Source organism: Dama dama, chromosome 3, assembly GCF_033118175.1.
Source record: "Dama dama isolate Ldn47 chromosome 3, ASM3311817v1, whole genome shotgun sequence".
Taxonomy (NCBI): Eukaryota; Metazoa; Chordata; class Mammalia; order Artiodactyla; family Cervidae; genus Dama; species Dama dama.
This window is the reverse complement of record NC_083683.1, coordinates 68,710,935-68,737,185: the sequence shown is the minus strand read 5'-3', so window position 1 is coordinate 68,737,185 and position 26,251 is coordinate 68,710,935. Positions and strand designations below refer to the sequence as shown.

At 37.4% G+C, this 26,251-nt stretch overlaps 1 long non-coding RNA gene across 1 annotated transcript in view; it reads left to right on the top strand.

The window, feature by feature from the left end:
* Positions 1 to 4,013: 4,013 nt before the first annotated feature.
* Positions 4,014 to 26,251, top strand: part of LOC133042587 (uncharacterized) — a 32,523-nt gene continuing 10,285 nt past the window's right edge. The window contains exons 1-3 of the long non-coding RNA XR_009689528.1: positions 4,014 to 4,078; positions 11,204 to 11,314; positions 12,731 to 12,843. This is a non-coding gene — a long non-coding RNA (uncharacterized LOC133042587). The remainder of the gene's footprint in view (positions 4,079 to 11,203; positions 11,315 to 12,730; positions 12,844 to 26,251) is intronic.

Sequence of the window (26,251 nt, the reverse complement as noted above, 5' to 3'; positions counted from 1 at the left end):
TTTCTCTTGCCTTATCTTAAAGGAGAATTTCAGTTATCCTGTGGTGGTTTAGTTTCTAAGTCATGTCCAACTCTTGCAACCCCATGGACTGAAGCCCGCCAGGCTCCTCTGTCCATGGGATTCTCCAGGCAAGAATACTGGAGTGGGTTGCCATTTCCTTCTCCGGGGGATCTTCCCCACCCAGGGATTGAACCCAGGTCTCCTGCATTGCAGGCAGATTCTTTGCCAACTGAGCTATGAGGGAAGCCCATCAATTATGCTGATGACATGATAATTCATAAGATGATAACACTCATAATTCATAATTTCTCCATATTCCCCACAGTCAGAACATATACACCAAGGTCATTCCTGTGGCAATTAGCCATTACAGATTCAAGCCATAACAACATCACCAACAACAATAAATCAACATCATTATGCTCATAACCAAGTGCTGCCACGTGATATCAAAAGCGTTAATGACAAGTACTCAGTTAAAAAGTTCTGAGGAGAAGTAAAAAAAATGCTGAGGTATCAGTGGACTCTTGGAAACGGTCTCCAAATTGATTATTTTCTGAGTTCAGTTTTTTTTTAATGTGATGGAGTTTCTGTTGTTCTTTTTTTTTTTTAGTGTTGGCCAGAAAAATATCTTATATCTTAAAATACCAACTTAGTGATGTACAAATAAGGACAAATTCATGGCATTTAAAAGTGAAAAAGGAAACTTAGTCATCATTAAGCCCAATGCATATAATGACAAATCATCAGAATTGCCTAGAATTGCACACACGTGTACATTTTGCATATATAATAGAAACGCAAATGTAATGTATACTTATTAGTATTTAAGGTATACATATATATATATATATATATGCATATATGTTGTTGAACTTCCTTTCTGGATGTTCAGTTCTAATTTAGTAGGTTCCCCAGTGGCTCAGCAGTCAAGAATCCGCCTACATCGCAGGAGACGCAGGAGTCTCCGGTTCTATCTCTGGGTCGGGAAGATCCTCTGGAGGAGGGCCTGGCAACCCACTGCAGTATGCTTGCTGAGAAAATCCCATGAACGGAGGAGCCTGGTGGGCTGCAGTCCATGGGGTCGCAGAGTCAGACACAACTGAAGTGCCGGAGCTCCAGAGACTAGCAGAGCAAGGTTTCTGAGACCCATCGGATCTGGAAGTCATTCATGTTACAGCCTCCACCGCTTTGCATGTGAGGCAACTGCACTGCCGTGCGGATTGGCCAGCCTACCAGCTGTCACACCGCCAACGGAGAGGAGTCAAGGATGAATCACAGGCTTCCTGAGTGCTGTCCTTTCCCAGTAACCTAGGTTTCTTCCTCAAGAGGTTTTGTGAGAAATGGCTAATCCTCTCTGTCTCCTTACTTATAGCCTTTCTTTAGTTTTTGTTTGATGAAGAATTACTTATGTTGCTAATTCACTACTTGGCCTCTAAAGGTAACTTGATATTGTGTTTGTACGCAAAAATAAAGCTGTTAATGCTTGATGTCTTTGCTTGGAAATGGTTTTCGCATGTTTTCTCATTTCCTTTTTTTTAAGATTTATCTTCTAACTGGTGGTTTTTTCACTTCAAAGTTAAGTTATTTAAATCTAAGAAAACGTGAATTGTTTATTCAATTGTTTATTCAATTAACAGTGTTGGCCAATGGCATGTTTATTGCGAGGGTTGTGTTCTTCCCTCTTTCTTTCTATCTTCTCTTTCCTCTCATAATTCCAAAAGGAAATGGCAGATGGTAATAGCTGAAATGTAACGTAATATACTGATTTCTTTGCCTGGTGTATGCATGACTGCCCTCTGTTGGATGAAATTAGATCTGCTCTAAAATGTTAGACTGTCTTGCCCTCTAGTGGTTTGTGTAGAAGATAGTGATGAAGACACTGGAAAACACTGCATGAAGGATCAATTCTTTTCTTCCCAAATAATTGATATTTTCACAAATTTCAACCAAAAGCCTGATTTAATAATAATTATAATTTAAGATGTAGGAACTCACCCTGAGTGTGCCTCACATTTCTTTTATGGATATATCAATGGGGTCATTAAGTTAAATGAGTGTGTTTTATAAGGAATGTGAAATTTATGGTTACTTTTGATCCCATAACTCAGTTTATCACTTCTTTAACTGAAAACGTCTAATAAGTCACTTTTTGAAAATGAAATTTCCTGAACTGAAATGAATTGCATTTGCTATGACTGAGACTCTATCAACGGAAGCAGAGACAAGCAACAAATCTTAAAAATACCTGTGATTTTTAACTTTTGAAAACATCCTCACTTTTGAAGAAAAAAAATACTTGTGACATAAAATCTGAAAACCAAGTTGCCTATTGTGAATTTACTACCCTTTAAACTTAGTTGGAACATAAACGTCATAATTTCTCAGTTAATTAATTCCTTCAAAGTCAATTGAGCATAACCTATTTTTCCAGCTCTCAGGTGAGAGAGCTGGAAATAACATTCTCCCTCTTTTGTAGCCTACCGTAATTAAATTTGAAGATTCTGATAGGGTTGAGTTTTGTTTCAAAGAAGAGACTAATTTTTTCTGTTTATTCCATCACTCTCATTGGGCCTCCCTTGTGGCTAACTGGTAAAGAATCCGCCTGCAATGCAGGAGACCTGTGCTCAATCCCTGGGTTGGAAAGATCCCCCGGAGAAGGGAATAGCTACCCACTCCAGTATTCTGGCTTGGGGAATGCATGGACTTTATAGCCCATGGGATCACACAGAGTCAGGCACGACTGAGTGACTTAAAGTATCCGACTCTTTGTGACTCCATGGACTGTAGTCCACCAGGCTCCTCTATCCATGGGATTTTCCAGGCAAGAATACTGGAGTGGGTTGCCATTTCCTTCTCAAGGGCAGCTTCCTGACACAGGGATTAAACCTTGGTCACCTGCGCTGCAAGCAGATTCTTTACTGACCGAGCTACCAGGGAAGCACCCCACCCCCCAAATAGACAATCAACTGTGCTGTGCTTAGTCGCTCGGTTATGTCCGACTCTTTGTGACCCCGTGGACTGTAGCCCACCAGGCTCCTCTGTCCATGGGGATTCTCCAGGCAAGAGTACTGGAGTGGGTTGCCATGCCCTCCTCCAGGGGATCTTCCCGACCCGGGGATCGACCCCAGGTCTCCTGCACTGAGGGCGGGTTCGTCACCATCTGAGCCGTCAGGGAAGCCCTACCACTCTGCCGGCTCTTATTTATCAGTTTAGTAATTCCTCTCTGAATCTCCAGGGTCGAGTATAGTACCAGAGCCATGGTGGACTTTTAATAAATCTTTGCTTATAGCACCTTTTCTAGCCCTCTTCTTTTGCCTCCTCTGGTGTCCATGAAACCCTGCAACCCTATTATCAAAACCTCCCCTGAAAGGTACATCAGGCATGCATGGTGCATGCTAAGATGCTCATTCGTGTCCGACTCTTTGCGACGCTGTGGACTCTTTGCTACACTATGGGCTGTAGCCCACCAGGCTCCTCTGTCCATGGAGTTCTCTGGGCAAGAATACCGCTATGGGTTGTCATCTCCTCCTCCAGGGGATCTTCCCAACCCAGGGATCGAACCTGCATCTCTAATGTCTCCTGCATTGGCAGGGGGGTTCTTTGCCACTAGTCTGCTTGGGAAGCCCTAAATCAGGCATCCATTGCCTTAAAATAAAGTCAGTTATTTTTTAGCCTATGAGTAAAAATATACAAAGCCTTTTCTTGAGTTTAAAATTGAGGACTTACAAGTATATACACACATAGATAGGTAGATAGAGGATAGATTCTAGAGGAGAAAGGGTGGCTATTTATAGACCAATAAAAGGGATTAGAGATTACCATGTAGGCATTTATGTTCTTTCTTTAAATGAATATTTGGTCTTCTCACTTTATAAGACTGTATTCCTTAAAAAGCAAAGCTACCTCATCTGTTTTGTTATCTTTTTCAATCTAGCGTTCCTTCTTTTATTTTCCCCAGATCATATTTGCTCATTTTAAAGACTGTGGTTTGGACACCAAACAGCTGAACCTGGAAATAATTAAACCAAGGAACTCAGCCTCCCTTGTCCGTACCAGCAGGAGTGGCATCGGCCAGGTGAGTCCTCCCAGCTGTGTAGAGCCGGTGGCGGTCCTGGTTGATTGCTGTGTGTGTTCTGACGAGCTGGTGCTTATTCATAGTGTCGTGATCGCCACGGAGCGGCAGGGAGTTTTCATTTGTTCACACCAGAAACTTGCGTGTGCTGCTCTCCCTTTCTGCTCAATTTTACTTCCTCTAATACTGAATTCTCAGACATATTAGACCTAGCACTCTTTGTATATGTCACTCGGTGACTTCTAAAAACTCCAGAATAGAGTTGATCACAACTTCATTTGTGTTTTTACTTTACAAAGGAAACAGCCTTATTCAGGTGCTTACCAATGTCTAGCATAATTCCTGAGCGCTGGGGACTTTAGCTGTGAACTTTTTTTTTTTTTAATTAAAAAATAATTGTTAAACTTGCCTTGTACTTTACAATTTTTACCCTTTTGTTCTTTGGGGCAATTATATTTTAGTCAGATGTTATAGAGTCTAACTAGGACCTTTTGCATTTTATCTCTTGTCTACCTTTCTATATATCCTAGATTTTTTAAAATATTCTTTCATCTTTCAATTAATGAATTCTTCCAACTTTTTTTAATTTCTAGAAGCTAATTTTTGTTCATGGATTTTTTGTTGTTGTTGTTCATGGATTTTTTTTCACAACATACGAATCTTGTTTTCAGTGTATTATATCTTATTTAGTCTCTCTGAAAAAAATACTTGATTTTAAACAAACTCTCATCATCATGGTATACAAATTATGTATTTCTACTGATTTTCCTCTGTCATGTTGCATATATCTTCCAATCTGTGTTGAAGACTGGTTTTAAGCTCACATTTAAGAAGGGAGTAAAATAGGAAGGTCTGTGTGTATAAAAAGTTCAGCGGACTTCATATTACAGGAGTGGATGTGAGTAACCATTAAAGTAGAAAAGCCTCCAAATGCCAGAATAAGGGGAGTTTTATTCTATAGTTTTACATTTAAAATGTGCTTATGATCCAGAGGTGTATGATGCCATTTTTTTAGAGAGATGAAATGTGCTTTCTGTCCACTGCTGAGTCTGGTAACAGGTATGACAAGTGGTGGTGGGAGACTTCTACTGTCTGCTCACCTCAGGGTCTCTGGGTCAACATCATTTCAGAGTCTCCTAGAGCAAGTTAAATCTCCTCTTAATCCTGTTGCCTACAGAGAGCTTTCCACTCATCCCAGTCTATAGCTTCTGCCATTCCTCATCCTTTTCCCTTTTGTCATCTTCTAAAATACATGAGTGTTTTGTCTGTTGATGGCATCTTCGTCTATTTCTTCACAGCTGTGAAGTGTATACCTCTTTGTTTTCTAAGCTATCAATTTAGGAGGTTATAGGGATGAAAAGCAGAGAAGGCAATGGCACCTCACTCCAGTACTCTTGCCTGGAAAATCCCATGGATGGAGGAGCCTGGTGGGCTGCAGTCCATGGGGTCGCTAAGAGTCGGACACGACTGAGCGACTTCACTTTCACTTTTCACTTTCGCGCATTGGAAAAGGAAATGGCAACCCACTCCAGTGTTCTTGCCTGGAGAATCCCAGGGACGGGGGAGCCTGGTGGGCTGCCGTCTATGGGGTCGCACAGAGTCAGACACGACTGAAACGACTTAGCAGCAGCAGCAGCAGCAGGGATGAAAAGAGATATACGCTTATGGTCAGACGACCATTTTGAAACAGAAATCCTAAGAAGGAACAAGAGAGACAATACCAAACACTTGTACTGCCCTAGTGATGAGAAAATGAAGAGTGGCAGAAAGCAGTGCAGCTGGACATACGTTAAGTCCTTTTATGTTCTTGTGCATCATGCTCAGTCGTGTCTGACTGTTTGCAACCCCATGGACTGTAGCCCACCAGGCTCGTCTGCCCATGGGAATTTCCAGGCAAGAATATTGAATTGGGTAGCCATTGTCTTTTCCAGGGGATCTTCCTGACCCAGGGATCAAAATTGCATCTCCCGTGTCTCCTGCATTGCAGGCTAATTCTTTGCCAGCTGAGTCATGTCATGTTCTTAAAGCCTATCTATTGGATTAAATACACTAACCTTATTTAAATCTCATAATAAAATATTAGAATTAAACTACTGCCTGGGGTCATCTTTGCCAAACTTCAGTTTGGAGGTTGGAATTCCTTCTATGCTATTTCAGTCAATGTGATTCCCAAATACACTTAGCCATCCTTACTGAGTACCTAATGAAGCAATGCACATTGTTGGAAGCCTCTAGTTTGTTAGGAACTTCTTCTAATAAAGAAATGAATTCAGCTTCTCTTCTCGTTTCACCCACTAATTCTAATCTATCCATTAAAAACATGTGCTTCGGGGAACTCTGTGAACACTTGATATTGTATATAAAAATAATTTTTAAATGTGCCTAAGAACACTTTTCTGGGAAGAAGGTCCATCGGTTTCATTATGTTTTCAACTTAACCTACAAACAAACAAAAGACCAAAAGTCACGGGTCTCAAAACGGTCCAGACATAGTTGGCTTCCTTTAGTTTCTGGCAGCTCTTCAAATATCCAAGAATAACTGTAATCCATTTTTATTTTTGGTATTTATACAATGAAAGCTTCAAAGTCATTTAAATAGCATGACACTGCAGCTAAATAGGATTCAGATTTTAAGGAGCTCAATTTAAGGTTATTATAAACCTGTTCATGTCCATACCTATAAATAAAAAGAGAAGTCAGCTAGTAAAACAAGGCAATAAATGTGGTATACTCTAAATGGTGGGAACTAGAGGTTTGTTGTCTTTAAGAAGTAGGATGGAAAAAATAATTCAGGGAATTCTCTCTGTGCTCCTGTATTTAATCACTGCACCTGTAAGCTTTTCAATAACAAAGGATAAGATCATATCAATGGGATTTTTGCTTTCACTGACAAATAAATATATCAGCATTATTTGTTAAAATGGTTGTAAAATCATTAGCAATTTTTAAAAAGCATATGATGTTGCTTTGTTATTAGCATGGCTTTATGAGATGTATCACAATTATCAGAACTTCATGACAACTTGAAATTTCACTAAGAAATTTCATTTTTATAGCATATAATTTTTCTTTGTTAAATTATTAAAATGAAAAATGATACTTTTAGGCATCAATTTTATTTTATTTTTTATTTTTTTAGGCATAAATTTTAAAAAAGTTAGATAAAACTAAAATTACATGAACTATCAATACCCAGTATATCAATGCTAAGATTTTGGTATATATATTTTCAGAATAAAATCCCATCTTTCTTGACATCTTTATTTATCAATATATTGTGAATGTCCTTTCACAAGAGTGAATATAGATCTGCCTTTTAATTTTAATTATAACATATTATTCCATTGCTTATATGTATTACAGTTTACTTATAACTGTTTAAATAAACATTTTGTTTCCATTTTTTGCTTTTATAAGCAGCAGTATAATATAAATGTTATGTATATAATTTGGGTATTATACATGTTACCAAATTTCCTGAAACCAATTTATTCTTCTACCCACAGGAAATTAGAATCTTCCCTTCTTTTGCATACTCAGGCTAAATCTGTTAGGCAAACTGTGTATATTTCTTTGTTTTATGATGGTTTCTTTGGGGGGAGTACTTCAGTGCAAAAGGCCACTGTTTCTATCTAGTGGTAATAACAGGGTCAATGTGAGTTCTCCTGGTTTTTGAGGCTTGTGATTCTATGAATAATAAGGGTTATTGTAAGAAGTCTGCAAAGAGCCTATGGTTTTGGAATAGCCTTTGCTTGATAATTCAAAAAGATGAATTCAATCCATCTCTATAAAGAGAAAATATATCCTCATACTCTTATAAGGATGGAAGATGCTGTATAAACATCAATACCTATTATAGTAAATTCCCAATTTGAGAGCCATGAGGATAAAAAAAAAAAAAAAGGAAAAGACTGCAGAGAAAGAAAGGATGGATGGCTGAATTCATAGATAATCCAAAAGCTTCATTTTGGCCGATAGCTTATATGAATATCTCACACCTGATATTTCCCTCCAAACTACTAACAATGAATTATTTAAAATAAAAGTAAAAAATGAAAATAAAGTTGAAATTAAAATTAAGTGGTGTAAAATAGATCTTTTTTTATAACACTAGCTTGAAATAGTTACTCAAAAGCAGAAAGTATTTAAAAGAGGATAGAAAGAACAAGGAGACCTCAGTTTAGATAAACTGACAATGAATCATTTCCTGAAAATTACATTATCATACTATTCAATTATTCAATAATTATTTGGAAATTATTCTATTTTACTCAGATTGTATCACATATAAAAACCCAGAAAATGGAGCTAATGGTGTTTAAAGTTGTTTAAGAAAAGAAGAATATTTTTCTTTATTGTATTTTTAAACACAATAACCAACACTTAGTATATTAGAAACTGAAAGGAAGTTATGATTATATATATATTATTTCTTAAGATGCAACAGAACTAATATGTGGTTTATGGGCTTTTAAAACTGAAGTTCAACAAAAAAGGCAGTTATGTACCTGAAGTATGATGGAATTAACCTAGTTTGGATTAATATTTTCAGAATAATGTTAAATCCATTTTCTTCTGTTTCTTTTTTTTTATGGTGTGTATTTCACAAGGTTATGATGTTAAGTGAGATACCATATTCATTTATTTATTGTATTTTTTAATTTTTTATTTGAATGGCATGCAGGATCTTAGTTCCCCAACTAGAGATCAAGACCACGCCCCTTGCAGTGGTGGCAGGGAGCCCTGACCACTGGACCACTAAGGGTTGCCACAAACATTCAGTTGAAAGAACACCCACAATATCTGCCAAGTGCGATAAAGGGAAGCCTAATAAAATGAGGTCTGCCTCTCATGGGCTTAAGTTTTCTAAGTTCCCTCCATCCCACTAAAGCATCACTTTCTCATTGACAAAAGATTGCTGACAAATGTTATCACCTTCTCCTGTTACATATGATCTCATTTTCCTTGTCCTTCTGGATTTATACTCTTTTAAAAATACATTTACTTTTATATTAGTTGGATTATATAAAGAATAAAGATAAATTATTTAAGCTTCATCTCTTAACCAACACTCTTAAATTTATTTTCCTCAATATGAAAACATTTTCTTATCAGATCATTGATGCAGAAGTGGGTAAAAAATATATATTTCCAGCCAATATTTTCTATAAAACTGGGCAAAAGATATTGAACTAATATTTCTTAGCATCATCTTTATTCTTATGCTGGAAGTGGGAATTCTCCACAAGCAAAAGCAATCAGTTAGAATAAACAATAGGAACAATTCACAGGTTTGACTGGCATAGTTTCAGATCTTTTCTATTATTTAAATTATTGTTCAGCTGATCTCCAAGTATTTAATCAAAGTAAAATATAAGTAATGAAATCTCCCAATTACCCCTTTAATTGTGCTCTAAGTAATGAATACAGTTACTGCAAAATATATAACTATTGTTATGATACTGATAAGGAGGTTGGTGAAGATGTCATCATGTCTGGAAAAGTGACCAGACAGGTTGCTGGGGGCTGCATGTAAACTAGCTGTGAGGGTTGATTATGGAGGAAAGTCCCAGAAAAAGTGTCTGTGATAGTATTGAGACTTGCCTTAGCTACCAAAAAGTAACATTTTGTGTTACAGTTTTCTATAAACACACCTTTGTACTTGAAATAGCTCTAGGTTGAGTTTTAAAATCTAATCCATGTGGCAATATCATAATAGTTGGGATTGCTTCTGCTGTCTTTTGCCTCAGTTTGGGTCACACTGGCTTAAAAAAAGATTGAAGTCTATTTCTACCTATTATAATTAAAACCCTAAAATGCAAACCACACTGTAAATTAGATTTTCAATGTGCTGCACTTTATAATAACAATATTTGTGAAAGATTGTGAATATTAGAAAATGAAGCCATACTTTCACAATTGGTTTATTTTCTGTCTGAGCTACTCAATTACCATGTGGCAAGAGGGACAGGAAAGAGTCTCTGCTACAATGGGAGAGACCCAAGTTCTATCCCTGGGTCGGGAAGACCCCCTGGAGAAGGAAATGGCAACCCACCTCAGTATCTTGCCTGGAAAATCTCATGGACGGAGGAGCTTGGCAGACTACAGTCCATGGGGTTGCAAAGAGTTGGACACAACTGAGTGACTTCACTTAAACTTACGGAAAGGCAATTTTAAGGTTAAAGCAGACGGATTAATTCTATTTCTCTGTGAAAACTTAGAAATGCAATATCAGAAAGGTAGTTGGTTCTCAAACTCGTAATAATACTGATTTTCTATGACCATTTAGAAAGCAGCTTTAAAAATTCAGTTTTGTATTACTAAAAATTTTATCTGAACTTCTATCTTACTGCATAATTTGGGAACTTGGTCTGGAATCATGGAATGTCCTCCAGAGTATGGCTATTTATATATGCAATAGACTAGATTCCTGTTTACTTTGTCTACTTTCTTCTTCTGGCAACCACTTGGGGCCGGTATATGAACAGAGAGAACATGAGGCATGATAAATTGAATAGGAAGCATACATATACTTGGTGGATTTTTAAAAATGTTGTAGGGTTGGGCTATAAAAAAATTTAAAAACATAAGGTCTTGTTATACTGGAAAATTAGAGAATTAATAAAACAAACACTAGGAATGTCATCACTGATGTATGCAAATAAATTCTATATGTAATGAGAATAATGTTAGAAGGTCTATGTGGCATGAACTTAAAGAAAAATGAATTTGATTTAATTAATTTATTGTTTTGCTCAACCATTAAGTAAACGTTGCATGGATTCCTACCATGTGTTAGTCTTGTGCTAGGCCTTGCAGAAAGAATAAAGATGAATAAAACATGTCTCTTGCCTGGGGGCACTCACAGTCATGGTCTAGTGAATGATAATAAAAAACTAACTACACGAAGACAAGGATTTGTGTGATCAATGTGTTGAGAATTAAAGTCTGGTAGGCCGTCTATCCCCAATGGTTGATTTATTGATTTTTACCTTATCTTATTCCAGAAAGAATGTTTTAGGAATGAGATAGACACAATGAAACAAATATGAAAACTGGGGTGTTAAGGAAAAAAGAAAACGTAACCCTTACAAAGGTAGAAATAAATATACATCTCTTTTTCCAAAGGATAAACTAAAACCCAGCCAGGCTGAAGTAGGTATAAACAAAGAAAATATTGAGAAAGGAGAAGAAGAGTGGAATGTTGGCTTCTTTCAGATTGGAAGAATAGAACAAAATGTAAGTATTTCAAGTATTATTAACATTACTTGCTAATACTTTGAAAAATTGAATATCATCTCTCAGTATGAGATAAATGTGTTTTAAACACTTCAAGAGGCAATATGTGGCAGTTAATCTTTGTTGCTTTTTATTTCTTTATATTATATATTTACCTTTGTTCTTATTATCAAATCCTTATGACATTAAAAATTAAAAAAAGATGAAAAGCTTATATCACATTTTCTTATAACTTCAATAGAGATTTGATGAAAAAATTTATACTTTGGTGTCATCTTGATTCTTGAACTTACTCCCAGATCAGCTACAAATGTGTCCTGTGGCCTGAGGCACTGAAGCACCGTAGAGCCCCGCAATAATTTCCTGACAGATCAGACAACCCACTTATTCCATGTCCCGGGTGTCCCAGTGACCTAGATGATTGTCAACAACAAAGGTGCTTTAGCTTTCAGTTTAAAATATCTGCTGGGTTTGCAAACTCAGATTCACTTTGCCATTTAGCAGAAAATGCATTTTAGGGTGCAGGAGTTTGCTTTCATTCATCCACACTTACTTAGTTCTCAGTGCAGAAGAAAGAGTGCCACCTACTGGATGTGGGATAGGAAGAGAATATGAACAAAAAATGGATTCTTACGAAAGGCAGATTCAAAGTAAATGTGAAAGGAAAAATGTCAAAGAATGTCTCATTTCCCTAATAATAATTACATAAATTTGCTTAAATGCTTTTATTGTAAACAAACACTGAATGGACATTATCCTAGAATTTCCATCTAAATATTTAGAAATAAAGATTCCTCTTGTTTTCTTATACCTTATGTTTAAAGAATTTTTTAAAAATTTAGAGCAGTTTTAAGATTCACTGCAAAATTATGGGAAAGGTACAAGAATTTCTTGTTTAACCTGCCCCTCCTAAGCACACATATGTGGGCATAACTCCCCTGTTATCAACATCACTTACACGGGGAGTGGTACATTTGTTACTACTTATGAATCTACATTTACAAATTACAATAAACTAAAGTCCACAGTTTACATTAGGGTTCATTCTTGGTGTTATACATTTCATAGGTTAGGACAAGTGTATAATGCTATGTATCCATAATTATAATATTATATAGATTATTTTTACTGCCCTAAAGTTTCTCTGTGCTCCATCTATTCATCCCACTCTCCTTCCCTTGACGCAACTTTCTTTTTATAGTCCCCATATTTTGCCTTTTCCAAAATGTAATATAATTGAAAGCATACCATAGGCAGCCTTTTCAGCTTGGCTTCTTCCACTTAGTATTTTTTCCCTCTATGTCTTTTCATGACTCCACAGTTCCTTTCTTCTTAGCAATGTATAATACTCCATCATCTGAATGTGCAGGTTTATTTATTCATTTACCTACTGACAGATATCTTGGTTGCTTCCAGGTTTTGGCAATCCTGAAACAAGATGCTATAGACATCTGTGTGCAGATTTTGTGTGGATACAGTTTTCAACTTCTCTGGATAAACACCAAGGAGCCTGGTTGCTGGATTGTATGGTAAGAGTATGTTAGTTTTATAGAAACTGCCAAATTACCTTCAAAAGTGAAAGTATTTATACTTAGGTATAAATCTAATGAAATATATACAAGATCTATATGAGGTGAACTACAGACCTCTGGAAGAGAAAATTTTAAAACAACTAAATAAATGGAGAGATTCCATGTCCATGGATAGGAAGACTCAATAGTGTTAAGGTGTCAGTTCTTCCGAAGTTGCTCTATTGACTGAATGCAATCCCAGTCAAAATCCCAGCAAGTTATTTTGTTTATACTGACAATTTGATTATGAAGTTTATGTGGAGAGATAAAAGACCAAGGATAGCAAACACAGCATTGAAGAAGCAATATAAAGTTGGAGGAGTAACCCTATACTATCCATCTTCAAGACTTAGTATAAAGCTACAGTAATCAAGTGAAATGAAATGAAAGTCATTCAGTCATGTTCTACTCTTTGTGACCCATGGACTGTACAGTCCATGGCATTCTCCAGGCAAGAATACTGGAGTGGGTAGCCTTTCCCTTCTCCAGGGGATCTTCCCAACCCAGGGGTCAAACCCAGGTCTCCCGCATTGCAGGCGGATTTTTACCAGCCTAGCCACAAGGGAAGCTCAAGAATACTGGTGTGGGTAGCCTGTCCCTTCTCCAGGGGATCTTCCTGATCCAGGAATCAAATGGGGTCTCCTGCAATGCAGGCGGATTCTCTACCAGCTGAGCTATGAGGGAGTTCAGTTCAGTTCAGTCCAGTCGCTCAGTCGTGTCCGACTCTTTGCGACCCCATGAACCGCAGCATGCCAGGCCTCCCTGTCCATCACCAATTCCCGGAGTCCACCCAAACCCATGTCTTGTGTCGGTGATGCCATCCAACCATCTCATCCTCTGTTGTCCCCTTCTCCTCCTGCCCTCAATCTTTCCCAGCATCAGGGTCTTTTCAAATGAGTCAGCTCTCCACATCCAGTGGCCAAAGTATTGGAGTTTCAGCTTCAACATCAGCCCCTCCAATGAACACCCAAGACTAATCTCCTTTAGGATGGACTGATTGGATCTCCTTGCAGTCCGAGGGACTCTCAAGAGACTTCTCCAACACCATAGTTCAAAAGCATCAATTCTTCTGCACTTAGCTTTCTTTGTAGTCCAACTCTCACATCCATACATGACCACTGGAAAAACTATAGCCTTGACAAGACGGACCTTTGTAGGCAAAATAATGTCTCTGCTTTTTAACATGCTGTCTAAATTGGTCATAACTTTCCTTCCAAGGAGCAAGCGTCTTTTAATTTCATGGCTGCAATCACCATCTGCATTGATTTTGGAGCCCAGAAAAATAAAGTCAGCCACTGTTTCCACTGTTTCCCCATCTATTTGCCATGAAGTGATGGGACCAAATGCCATGATCTTAGTTTTCTGAATGTTGAACTTTAAGCCAACTTTTTCACTCTCTTCTTTCACTTTCATCAAGAGGCTCTTTAGTTCTTCTTCACTTTCTGTCATAAGGGTGGTATCATCTGCATATCTAAGGTTATTGATATTTCTCCCAGCAATCTTGATTCCAGGTTGCGCTTCCTCCATCCAGCATTTCTCATGATGTACTCTGCATATCAGGGAAGCCCTACAGTAATCAAGACACTGTGCTATTAGGAAAATAATAGACAAGTAGATGGGTGCAATAGAATAGAGACCTACAGGAGAAAAAACTAGGTGAATATTGATGTGCCCCTCTTTACCTCTGATAATTTTCCTTTCTTCAAAGCCTGCTTGTCTATAATTAATATAGCTACTCTTGCTTTATTTTGATCAATGTCAACATGGTATGTTTTCTCCAGCCACTTTTAATTTTTATGGTTCTAGAATTGATGCTTTCAAACTGAGGTTCTGGAGAAGACTCTTGAGGGTCCCTTGGACAGCAAGTAGATTAAACTACTCAATCCTAAAGGAAACCAACCCTGAATATTCATTGGAAGGACTGATGCTGAAGCTGAAGCTCCAATACTTTGACCACTTGACATGAAGAACCGACTCACTTGAAAAGACCCTGATGCTGGGAAAGACTGAGGGCAAGAGGAAAAGGGGATGGTAGAGGATGAGATGGTTGGATGGCATCATATACTCAATGGACATGAGTGTGATAGTGAAGGACAGGGGAGGCTGGTGTGCTACAGTTCATGGGGTCACAAAGAGTTGGACATGACTTAGCAACTGAACAACAAAATTTAAAGTGAGTTTCTTGTGGACAACAAACAGTTGGGTCAAGTCTCTTGATCCATCCTGGCAATCTCTGTCTTTTGACTGGCACATGTAGACCACGGACATTCAAAGTGATTATTGTTACGTTTGGATGAATATCTACCATATTTGTTGCTATGTTTTATTTGTTGCCCTTTTAGTCCTTATTTCATCTTCTACTCTTTTTCTGCCTTTGTCATTTTAATTGATTCCATTTTCTCTTTTTTTTTTAGCTCATCAGTTATATTCTGTTCTTTAATATTTTAGTGGTTATTCTAGAGTTTACAATACACATTTACAATGAATACAAGTCTACTTTTAAATACCACAATACCACTTCACTGACAGTGTGAGTACCTTATAACAAAATATTCCTAATTCCTCCTTCTTATCCCTTGTGTCATTTGTTGCCATTTATTTCACTAATATATAAGCATACATATGCATAGATGTGTATGTAGATGTATGATATATACATAAGCATTGATTATCGAATCCATTGTAACTATTATTATTTTGAAAAAACTGTTATCTGTTAGATGAATTAAGAATAAGAAAAATATAAGCTTGATTTGATTTTCACTTAATCTTTCTTTGATGCTCTTGCTTTCTTTATGTAGATTGAGTTTCTGACATATTAATTTCTTCTCTCTGAAGAACTTTAAATTTTTTTGCAAGGCAGGTCTACTGGCAACACATTTTCTCAACTTTTGTTTGTCTGAGAAAGTGTTTCTCTTTCACACTGAAGTTATTTGGAGAATAGCTTCATTGAGTAGAGAACTTTAGTTGGTAGTTTTTTCTCTCAGCACTTTAAATATTTGACTACATTCTCTTCTTTTTTGCATGGTTTCTGAAAAGAATCTGGATGTAACTCTTACCTTTGTTGCTGTATAGGTAATATGTTTTCACCCTCCTCTGGCTTCTTTTAAGAAATTTTCTTTATTTTCAAATTTTTTTTTTTTTTTTTTTGTAATTTGAAAATGATATGCCTAGGTGTAGGTTTTTGTCCCCCCCTCCCCCCATTTATTGTTTTTCTTGGAAATTTCTGGATCTGTAGTTTGGTATCTGACCTTAACTTGGGGGAAATTAGCAGCCATTATTTTTTTTTAATAATTTTTCTATTCTCTTCTTTCTCCATCTGGTGTTTAACGAGTGTTAAATGTAAGTCACACCTCTTTAAATTGCCCCCACAGTCATTGGATCCTAAGTTCTGTGATTTTCAGTCCTTTCTTCTCTTTGCTTTTCTGTTTTGGAGGTTTCTACTGAAGGGCCTTCAAGTTGAGTCTTTCCCCAGCTGTATCTTGTTTAATAGTAAACCCAACCCTTGTAGCTCAACGGGTAAAGAGTCCACCTGCAATGTGGGCAGACCTGGGTTCGATCCCTGGGTTGGGAGGATCCCCTGGAGCAAGGGAATGGTTACTCACTCCAGTATTCTGGCCTGGAGAATTTCATGGCCTGTATAGTCCATGAGGTCGCAAAGAGTTGGACACAACTGAATAGCTTTCACTTCAGTTCACCTGAGTAAACCCAACAAAGGCATTCTTCATTTCCCTTACAGTGTTGTTGTTTTTGTTTTCAGTCTCTAGCATTTCTTTTTGGTCTTTCTTAGGATTTCCTTTTCTCAGCTTATGTTGTCCATCTGTTCTTGCATGTTGTCTATTTTACCTACTAGAGTCCTTTGCATATTAATCATACTTGTTTTAAATTCCTGGCCTGATAATTCCAACATCCTTACCTTGTCTGATTTTGATGCTTGCTCAATATATTCAAATTGTGTGTTTTGCTCTTTGGTATGTGTTGTAAATTTTTTAATAGTCAGACATGATGTACCAGGGAAAAGGAACTGCTGTAAATAGGCCTTTAGTAATGTGGCTGTGAGGTGGGGCCATGGGGGTCTGTCTTTCAGGGAGCCTATGCCGCTGGACTGTGAACCTCACAAGTGTTTTTAATTTTTCTAGAAGGATACCCTTCTAAGTGAAAGAGGCTGGCTAGAGTGGGCTGGAGTTGAATAATACCTCTCTCCCAGGTGTTTAAGGCTCTGATAACCCCCAGCAGGTTAGTCTCTGGTTAATTAGTTTCCCCTGAGGTCACTCCTTCTTATAAAGAGCAGAATGCTGTGGTTCCTTTCCTTTCCCTTCAGAAGCATGAGGGAATTTTCTCTAATATACTGTGGAAACTTGGTTGAGCTCCTGGATGTAAATCTCTCCAAACTGTGAGGGCTCACCCACGACTGGATCCCCCTGCAGTTTTTATCTCCCAGAGTTGTCCAAACTGTGCTTTCATCAATTTGTCAATTACAGATCTGGTTTTCCTACCCTGGTACTGGTTCCTGTGGTCATTTTAGCTCATGAATCTCTGCTCCAGTGAGTTTTTTTCTATATTCACTTGTACGTCTTTCTGATCATGTGAATTCACAATTTGCCTTGTATTCTCACCTCTCTTATGGGTCCTAGAAGGATTGTTGATTTTTTCAGTATATTCAGCTTTTTACTCACTCTTTGGATAGAGTGGTAGCTTTTAAGATCCTTACATTGGGAACTGGGAGTCTGTTTTATACATTTAAAAATTTTCATTTACTTTTTTTTTTTTTTCTGTTCACTTCTTTTTTTTATTTTTATTTTTTATTATTATTATTATTTTTTGCTTTTTATTTTATTTTATTATTATTATTTTTTTTTTTTCCAGTGGGTTTTGTCATACATTGATATGAATCAGCCATGGATTTACATGTATTCCCAATCCCGATCCCCCCTCCCACCTCCCTCTCCACCCGATTCCTCTGGGTCTTCCCAGTGCACCAGGCCGGAGCACTTGTCTCGTGCATCCCACCTGGGCTGGTGATCTGTTTCACCATAGATAGTATACATGCTGTTCTTTTGAAATATCCCACCCTCACATTCTCCCACAAAGTTCAAAAGTCTGTTCTGTATTTCTGTGTCTCTTTTTCTGTTCTGCATATAGGGTTATCGTTATCACCTTTCTAAATTCCATATACATGTGTCAGTAAGCAATAAATGCTGGAGAGGGTGTGGAGAAAAGGGAACCCTCTTACACTGTTGGTGGGAATGCAAACTAGTACAGCCGCTATGGAAAACAGTGTGGAGATTTCTTAAAAAACTGGAAATAGAACTGCCATATGACCCAGCAATCCCACTTCTGGGCATACACACTGAGGAAACCAGATCTGAAAGAGACACGTGCACCCCAATGTTCATCGCAGCACTGTTTATAATAGCCAGGACATGGAAGCAACCTAGATGCCCATCAGCAGATGAATGGATAAGGAAGCTGTGGTACATATACACCATGGAATATTACTCAGCCATTAAAAAGAATTCATTTGAACCAGTCCTAATGAGATGGATGAAGCTGGAGCCCCTTATACAGAGTGAAGTAAGCCAGAAAGATATTATTTTTTTTTCCAGTGGGTTTTGTCATAAACCCACAGCAAGCATCACCCTCAATGGTGAAAAATTGAAGGCATTTCCCCTGAAATCAGGAACAAGACAAGGGTGCCCACTCTCACCACTACTATTCAACATAGTGTTGGAAGTTCTGGCCACAGCAATCAGAGCAGAAAAAGAAGTAAAAGGAATCCAGATAGGAAAAGAAGAAGTAAAACTCTCACTGTTTGCAGATGACATGATCCTCTATATAGAAAACCCTAAAGACTCTACCAGAAAATTACTAGAGCTAATCAATGAATATAGTAAAGTTGCAGGATATAAAATTAACACACAGAAATCCCTTGCATTCCTATATACTAACAATGAAAAAACAGAAAGAGAAATTAAGGAAACAATACCATTCACCATTGCAACAAAAAGAATAAAATACTTAGGAGTATATCTACCTAAAGAAACAAAGGACCTATACATAGAAAACTATAAAACACTGATGAAAGAAATCAAAGAGGACACAAACAGATGGAGAAACATACCGTGTTCATGGATTGGAAGAATTAATATTCTCAAAATGGCTATTCTACCCAAAGCAGTCTATAGATTCAATGCAATCTCTATCAAGCTACCAACGGTATTTTTCACAGAACTAGACCAAAGAATTTCACAATTTGTATGGAAATACAAAAAACCTCGAATAGCCAAAGTAATCTTGAGAAAGAAGAATGGAACTGGAGGAATCAACCTGCCTGACTTCAGACTCTACTACAAAGCCACAGTCATCAAGACAGTATGGTACTGGCACAAAGACAGAAATATAGATCAATGGAACAGAATAGAAAGCCCAGAGATAAATCCACGAACCTATGGACACCTTATCTTCATTTACTTTTTATCTAATAATATAGAACAATTATATATCCTCTTATGTTGTCTATGTAAAGAAGATTAACTTTCTTGACAGTCTAATCCTACAATATGGAAAGCTCAGGTTATTAAAAGACTAAAAACGTTTATAACTTGGATTCTAGTAATTAAAGGTACTCAAAGTTGAGAAGAAAACTCTGGTCTAAATATGGTCAATGATTTTCATCGATATGAAGTCAGCACTTGTGGTTTAAATGGCTGTTTCTTTAGCTTGTTGTATTACATTCTCTCTCTTTTTTTGCATATATCAGTGTTTTATTAACAACTGCAAAATATTCTGTTTAAAGTTCCACAAATTAAAGACTGACATCACAGTCACATCAGAAGTAAATAAGAATGTGATTAAGAAGACTAAGTACAATTAGGGTAGTAATAGTTATAGTAACCACATGTACCGAGTACTTCTGTGTCATGCACTATAACTTGCATTTTATTCCATGCAAAAACTGTCATAAATATTCTATTGTTCCCATTTCAAAGATGAGACTATTTGGAAAAGTTAGACAATTTGCCCTATATTAAGATCCTAGAAAGTAGTAGATTTGATATAATAAAATACCAATGATCTTGAGAAATACAATACATGCCATATTTGAAAGCCAAGCATCTCCTATTGAGAAATACAGTAATGTCTTTCCAACTGGGCTGGCCAAGTGAGATTAAGGAAAAATCAACACAGTGGGCAGGTTTGCAGATGAGAAATTTAAGTCCTCACAGAGAAAATGATAATAAGATTTAGAATTGGTCAAACTGCAAAAGTTCTTACCAAAAAAATAAAAGTCTTTATAAATACTTGATTGTCTAACACAATCATACCCATTTTGAACACTTACTGTGTGCTAATTTGTAAATTAGTTCATTTAATTTTCACAACTACCACAGGAGTTATTGGCAAAAGGTGGCAGTATCAGGATGCAAGCCAGAAAAATTGACCTGTTCCCCTACAGCCTATGTAATCGGCCACCAGGCTATGACCAGGGACACTTTCACACCTTCAGCCTTCCTAATTTTCTTTTTTTTTTTAAAGTAATTTATTTGTTTTAATTGGAGGCTAATTGCTTTACAATATTGTAGTGGTTTTGCCACACAATGACATGAATCAGCCACGGGTGTACATGTGTCCTCATCCTGAACCCCTCCCCCCTCCCTCCCCATCCCATCCCTCTGGGTTATCCCAGTGCACCAGCCCTGAGCACCCTGTCTCATGCATCGGACCTGGACTGGCGATCTGTTTCACATATGATAATATTCATGTTTCAATGCTATTCTTTCAAATCATCCCACCTTGGCCTTTTCTCACAAAGTCCAAAAGTCTGTTCTTTACATCTGTATCTCTTTTGCTGTCTCACATATAGGGTCATCATTACCATCTTTCTAAATTCTGTATATATGTATTAATATACTGTATTGGTGTTTTTCTTTCTGACTTACTTCACTCTGTATAATAGGCTCCAGTTTCATCCACCTCATTAGAACTGATTCAAATGCATTCTTTTTAATAGCTGAATAATATTCCATATTATGTATATGTACCACAGCTTTCTTATCCATTCGTCTGCTGATGGACATCTAGGTTGCTTCCATGTCCTGGCTATTGTAAACAGTGCTGCGAAGAACATTGGGGTGCACATGTCTCTTTCAATTCTGGTTTCCTGGGTGTGTATGCCCAGCAGTGGAATTGCTGTGTCATGTGGGAGTTCTATTTCCAATTTTTTAAGGAATTTTCATACTGTTCTCCATAGTGGCTATACTTGTTTTCATTCCCACCAACAGTGTAAGAGGGTTCCCTTTTTCTCTGCACCCTCTCCAGCATTTATTGTTTGTAGACTTTTTGATAGCATCCATTCTGACTGGCGTGAGATGGTGCCTCACTGTGGTTTTAATTTGCATTTCTCTGATAATGAGTGATGTTGAGCATCTTCTCATGTGTTTGTTAGCCATCTGTGTGTCTTCTTTGGAGAAATGTCTGTTTAGTTCTTTGGCCCACTTTTTGATTGGATCATTTATTTTTCTGAAATTCAGCTGCATGAGCTGCTTGTGTATTTTTGAGATTAATGCTTAGTCAGTTCATTCATTTTCTATTATTTTCTCTGATTCTGCAGGCTGTCTTTTCACCTTGCTTATAGTTTCCTTAGTTGTGCAAAAGCTCTTAAGTTTCATTAGGTCCCATTTGTTTATTTTTGCTTTTATTTCCATTACTCTGGGAGGTGAGTCCTGCTGTGATTTATGTCAGAGAGTGTTTTGCCTATGTTTTCCACTAGGAGTTTTATAGTTTCTTGGTCTTACATTTAGACATTTTATTTTTGTGTGTGGTGTTATAAGGGAAGCGAAAAGGAAAGATATTTCCATTTGAATGCAGAGTTCCAAAGAATAGCAAGGAGAGACAAGAAAGCCTTCCTTAGCGATCAATGCAAAGAAATAGAGGAAAACAACAGAATGGGAAAGACTAGAGATCTCTTCAAGAAAATTAGAGATACCAAGGGAACATTTCATGCAAAGATGGGCTCAATAAAGGACAGAAATGGTATGGACCTAACGGAAGCAGAAGATATTAGGAAGAGGTGGCAAGAATACACAGAAGAAGTGTACAAAAAAGATCTTCACGACCCAGATCATCATGATGGTGTGATCACTCACCTAGAGTCAGACATCCTGGAATGTGAAGTCAAATGGGCCTTAGGAAGCATCACTACGAACAAAGCTAGTGGAGGTGATGGAATTCCAGCTGAGCTATTTCAAATCCTGAAAGATGATGCTGTGAAAGTGCTGCACTCAATATGCCAGCAAATTTGGAAAACTCAGTAGTGGTCACAGGACTGGAGAAGGTCAGTTTTCATTCCAATCCCAAAGAAAGGCAATGACAAAGAATGCTCAAAGTACCGCACAATTGCCCTCATCTCACACGCTAGTAAAGTAATGCTCAAAATTCTCCAAGCCAGGCTTCAGCAATACATGAACCATGAAATTCTGATGTTCAAGCTGGTTTTAGAAAAGGCAGAGGAAAAAAAAAAAAAAAAAAAAGGCAGAGGAACCAGAGATCAAATTGCCAACATCTGCTGGATCATTGGAAAAGCAAGAGAGTTCCAGAAAAACATCTATTTCTTCTTTACTGACTATGCCAAAGCCTTTGACTGTGTGAATCACAATAAACTGGAAAATTCTGAAAGAGATGGGCATACCAGACCACTTGACCTGCCTCTTGAGAAACCTCTTTGCAGATCAGGAAGCAACATTTAGAACTGGACATGGAACAACAGACTGGTTCCAAATAGGAAAAGGAGTACATCAAGGCTGTATATTGTCACCCTGCTTATTTAACTTATATGCAGAGTACATCATGAGAAATGCTGGGCTGGATGAAGCACAAGCTGGAATCAAGATTGCCAGGAGAAATTTGAATAACCTCAGATATGCAGATGACACCACCCTTATGGCAGAAAGTAAAGAAGAACTAAAGAGCCTCTTGATGAAGGTGAAAGAAGAGAGTGAAAAAGTGGTTTAAAGTTCAACATTCAGAAAACTAAGATTGTGGCATCCGGTCCCATCACTTCATGCCAAATAGATAGGGAAACAGTGCCTGACTTTATTTTTCTGGGCTCCAAAACCACTGTGGATGGTGATTGTAGCCACGAAATTAAAAGACGCTTACTCTTTGGAAGGAAAGTTATGACCAACCTAGACAGTGTATTAAAAAGCAGAGACATTACTTTGCCAACAAAGGTCTGTCTAGTCTAGGCTATGGTTTTTCCAGTGGTAATGTATGAATGTGAGAGTTGGACTATAAAGAAAGCTGAGTGCTGAAGAATTGATGCTTTTGAACTGTGGTGTTGGAGAAGACTCTTGAGAGTCCCTTGGACTGCAAGGAGATCCAACCAGTCCATACTAAAGGAGATCAGTCCTGGGTGTTCATTGGAAGGACTGATGTTGAAGCTGAAACTCCAATACTTTGGCCACCGGATGTAGAGAGCTGACTCATTTGAAAAGACCCTGATGTTGGGAAAGATTGAGGCAGGAGGAGAAGGGGACGACAGAGGATGAGATGGTTGGATGGCATCACTGACTCGATGGACATGAGTTTGGGTAAACTCCAGGAGTTGGTGATGGACAGGGAGGCCTGGAGTGCTGCGGTTCATGGCGTCACAAAGAGTCAGACACAACTGAGCGACTGGACTGATGCTGTTAGAAAGTGTTCGAGTTTCATTCTTTTACAAGTGGTTGACCAGTTTGCCCAGAACCACTTGTTAAAGAGATTGACTTTTCTCCATTGTATGTTTTTGCCTCTTTTGTCAAAGATAAGGTGTCCATAGGTCCGTGGATTTATCTCTGGGCTTTCTATTTTGTTCCACTGATCTATATTTCTGTCTTTGTGCCAGTACCATACTGTCTTGATGACTGTAGCTTTGTAGTAGAGACTGAAGTTGGGTGGGTTGATTCCTCCAGTTCCATTCTTCTTTCTCAAGATTGCTTTGTTTATTCGAGGTTTTCTGTATTTCCATACAAATTGTGAAAGTATTTGTTCTTGCTCTGTGAAAAATACCATTGGTAGCTTGATAGGGATTGCATTGAATCTATATGATTGCTTTGGGTAGTCTACTCATTTTCACTATATAGATTCTTCCAATCCATGAGCATGGTATATTTCTCAATCTATTTGTGTCATCTTTGATTTCCTTCATCAGTGTTTTATAGTTTTCTACACATAGGTCTTTTGTTTCTTTAGGTAGATTTATTCTTAAGTATTTTATTCTTTTTGTTGCAATGGTGAATGGAATTGTTTCCTTAATTTCTGTTTTCTCATTGTTAGTGTATAGGAATGCAAGGGATTTCTGTGTGTTAATTTTATATCCTGCAACTTTACTATATTCATTGATTAGCTCTAGTAATTTTCTGGTAGTGTCTTTAGGGTTTTCTATGTAGAGGATCATGTCATCTGCAAACAGAGTTTTACTTCTTCTTTTCCAGTCTGGATTCCTTTTATTTCTTTTTCTTTTCTGATTGCTGTGGCTAAAACTTCCAAAACTATGTTGAATAGTAGTGGTGAGAGGGGGTACCCTTGTTTTGTACCTGACTTTAGGGGAAATGCTTTCAATTTTTCACCACTGTGGCATTGAGGATAATGTTTGCTGTGTGTTTATCATATATGGCTTTTTTTATGTTGAGGGATGTTCCTTCTATGCCTGTTTTCTGGAGGATTTTTATCATAAATGGATGTTGAATTTTGTCAAAGGCTTTCTCTGCATCTATTGAGATAATCATATGATTTTTATCTTTCAATTTGTTAATGTGGTGTATCACATTGAGTGATTTGTGAGTACTGAAAAATCCTTGCATCCCTGGGATAAAGCCCACTTAGTCATGATGTATGATGTACATTATTTAAGTATATATTATTTACTGCATAGAATCCTAGTTAGCTTAAAAAATATTAGTCCCTTTTGCTTTCAGATGCTTTAATATTTGTGCCTATTGGGTCTCTATACCTAAACACCTTGGATTACCAACTTCTCATGAAATATAAATTATAGGTATATAAATATGGTAGGTGTTCCCTAAAAGTCACATTTACCTTAATCTATCATGATATTTATATTATAAATCCCCCTTTTTCCTATTTGTGTTAGGAGTTGTAGTCTCTTGTGTTCTAGAGTTTTGTAATCTATTTAGAATTTATTCACTTAACAAGTATTGTGAGTATTTTTTCAGGTGATAAGGAACAGTAATCAATACATAGAGTGATCTGTTCTAATAGAATTCAGTTTAGTGACAAATTTTTAGGATATTATTCAATAATTATCGCAACATATTGTATAATCATATGCTATATAGTCATAATCTAGAGTTCACATTTAGGGAGATCAGGCATAAGAGGCATATTTTTCATATTGGCTCATTCAGTATCCACTCATAACTCCTTTTAGACTTCCTTTTTTTAACTAGACAGTCTGAAAAGGTAAAATCTACATTTGTAAGATTTTTGGACCTGATATTCTCCTAGAGAAGCTAGACTCCTTATCGAGAAGCTCCCGAGGGACACTAGAGAGGCAATCTGAAGTAACAATGGGTGAAATCATAGCTGTGGCAGTCCTGATGCAAAGTCTGCATCATAATCTCCAGCAACATGGGGACTAAGCAGTGGGCGTTGGTTGCAGTGGGCTGTCCACCGGAACATTCCTGTGGTGTGGTGTACATTTCTCCAGGATGTATGCCTCTTGCTTGACTTTGTAGCAACAAACCTTGGCTTCCTGGCCCTTGCAGAAATTCTTTAAGTTATCTTAATACTTCTGAAATAATTCCTTCTCTGATTAACGCAGCTGAAGGAGACTCTGTTTATTATAACAAGGACCATGACAATAGAGTATGCATTCTAAGTCTCCATTAAAAATCTCTCTTCGGGAGTTTAGGTTTTCCCGAATCTGAGATCATATGTGAATTCATGAACTTGTGGTGCCCATGACCCATAGTTGTATAACTCAAAATCTTTACTAATTTGTGTTGAGAGCTTGGGAATTTGACTTCTGATAGGGATTTTTGTTATTGTTTTTACTTTTTTAACTTAGACACAAGACTCCATACCAACTGTAAACTCTCTTGAAGCCTATTCCACAAATAGAAAGTTTTTCAGACTGAGATTTATGAAGCTCCCCTGCCAAATATTGGATTTAAAATCCTAGTCTCCCACTCTTAAGATATCAAGATCTGAACTCTTAAGGTTTGCTCATTTATCAATGTTTTTTTCCCTTCATTTCTATTAATAGCACATGTAGCACTTACTTTCTTCATTTTGAGTTTATAAAGTGTTAAAATACTTTATTAATTTTGTGATTTGTTAGTGAGGTCACAGTCACATTGACTGTTCT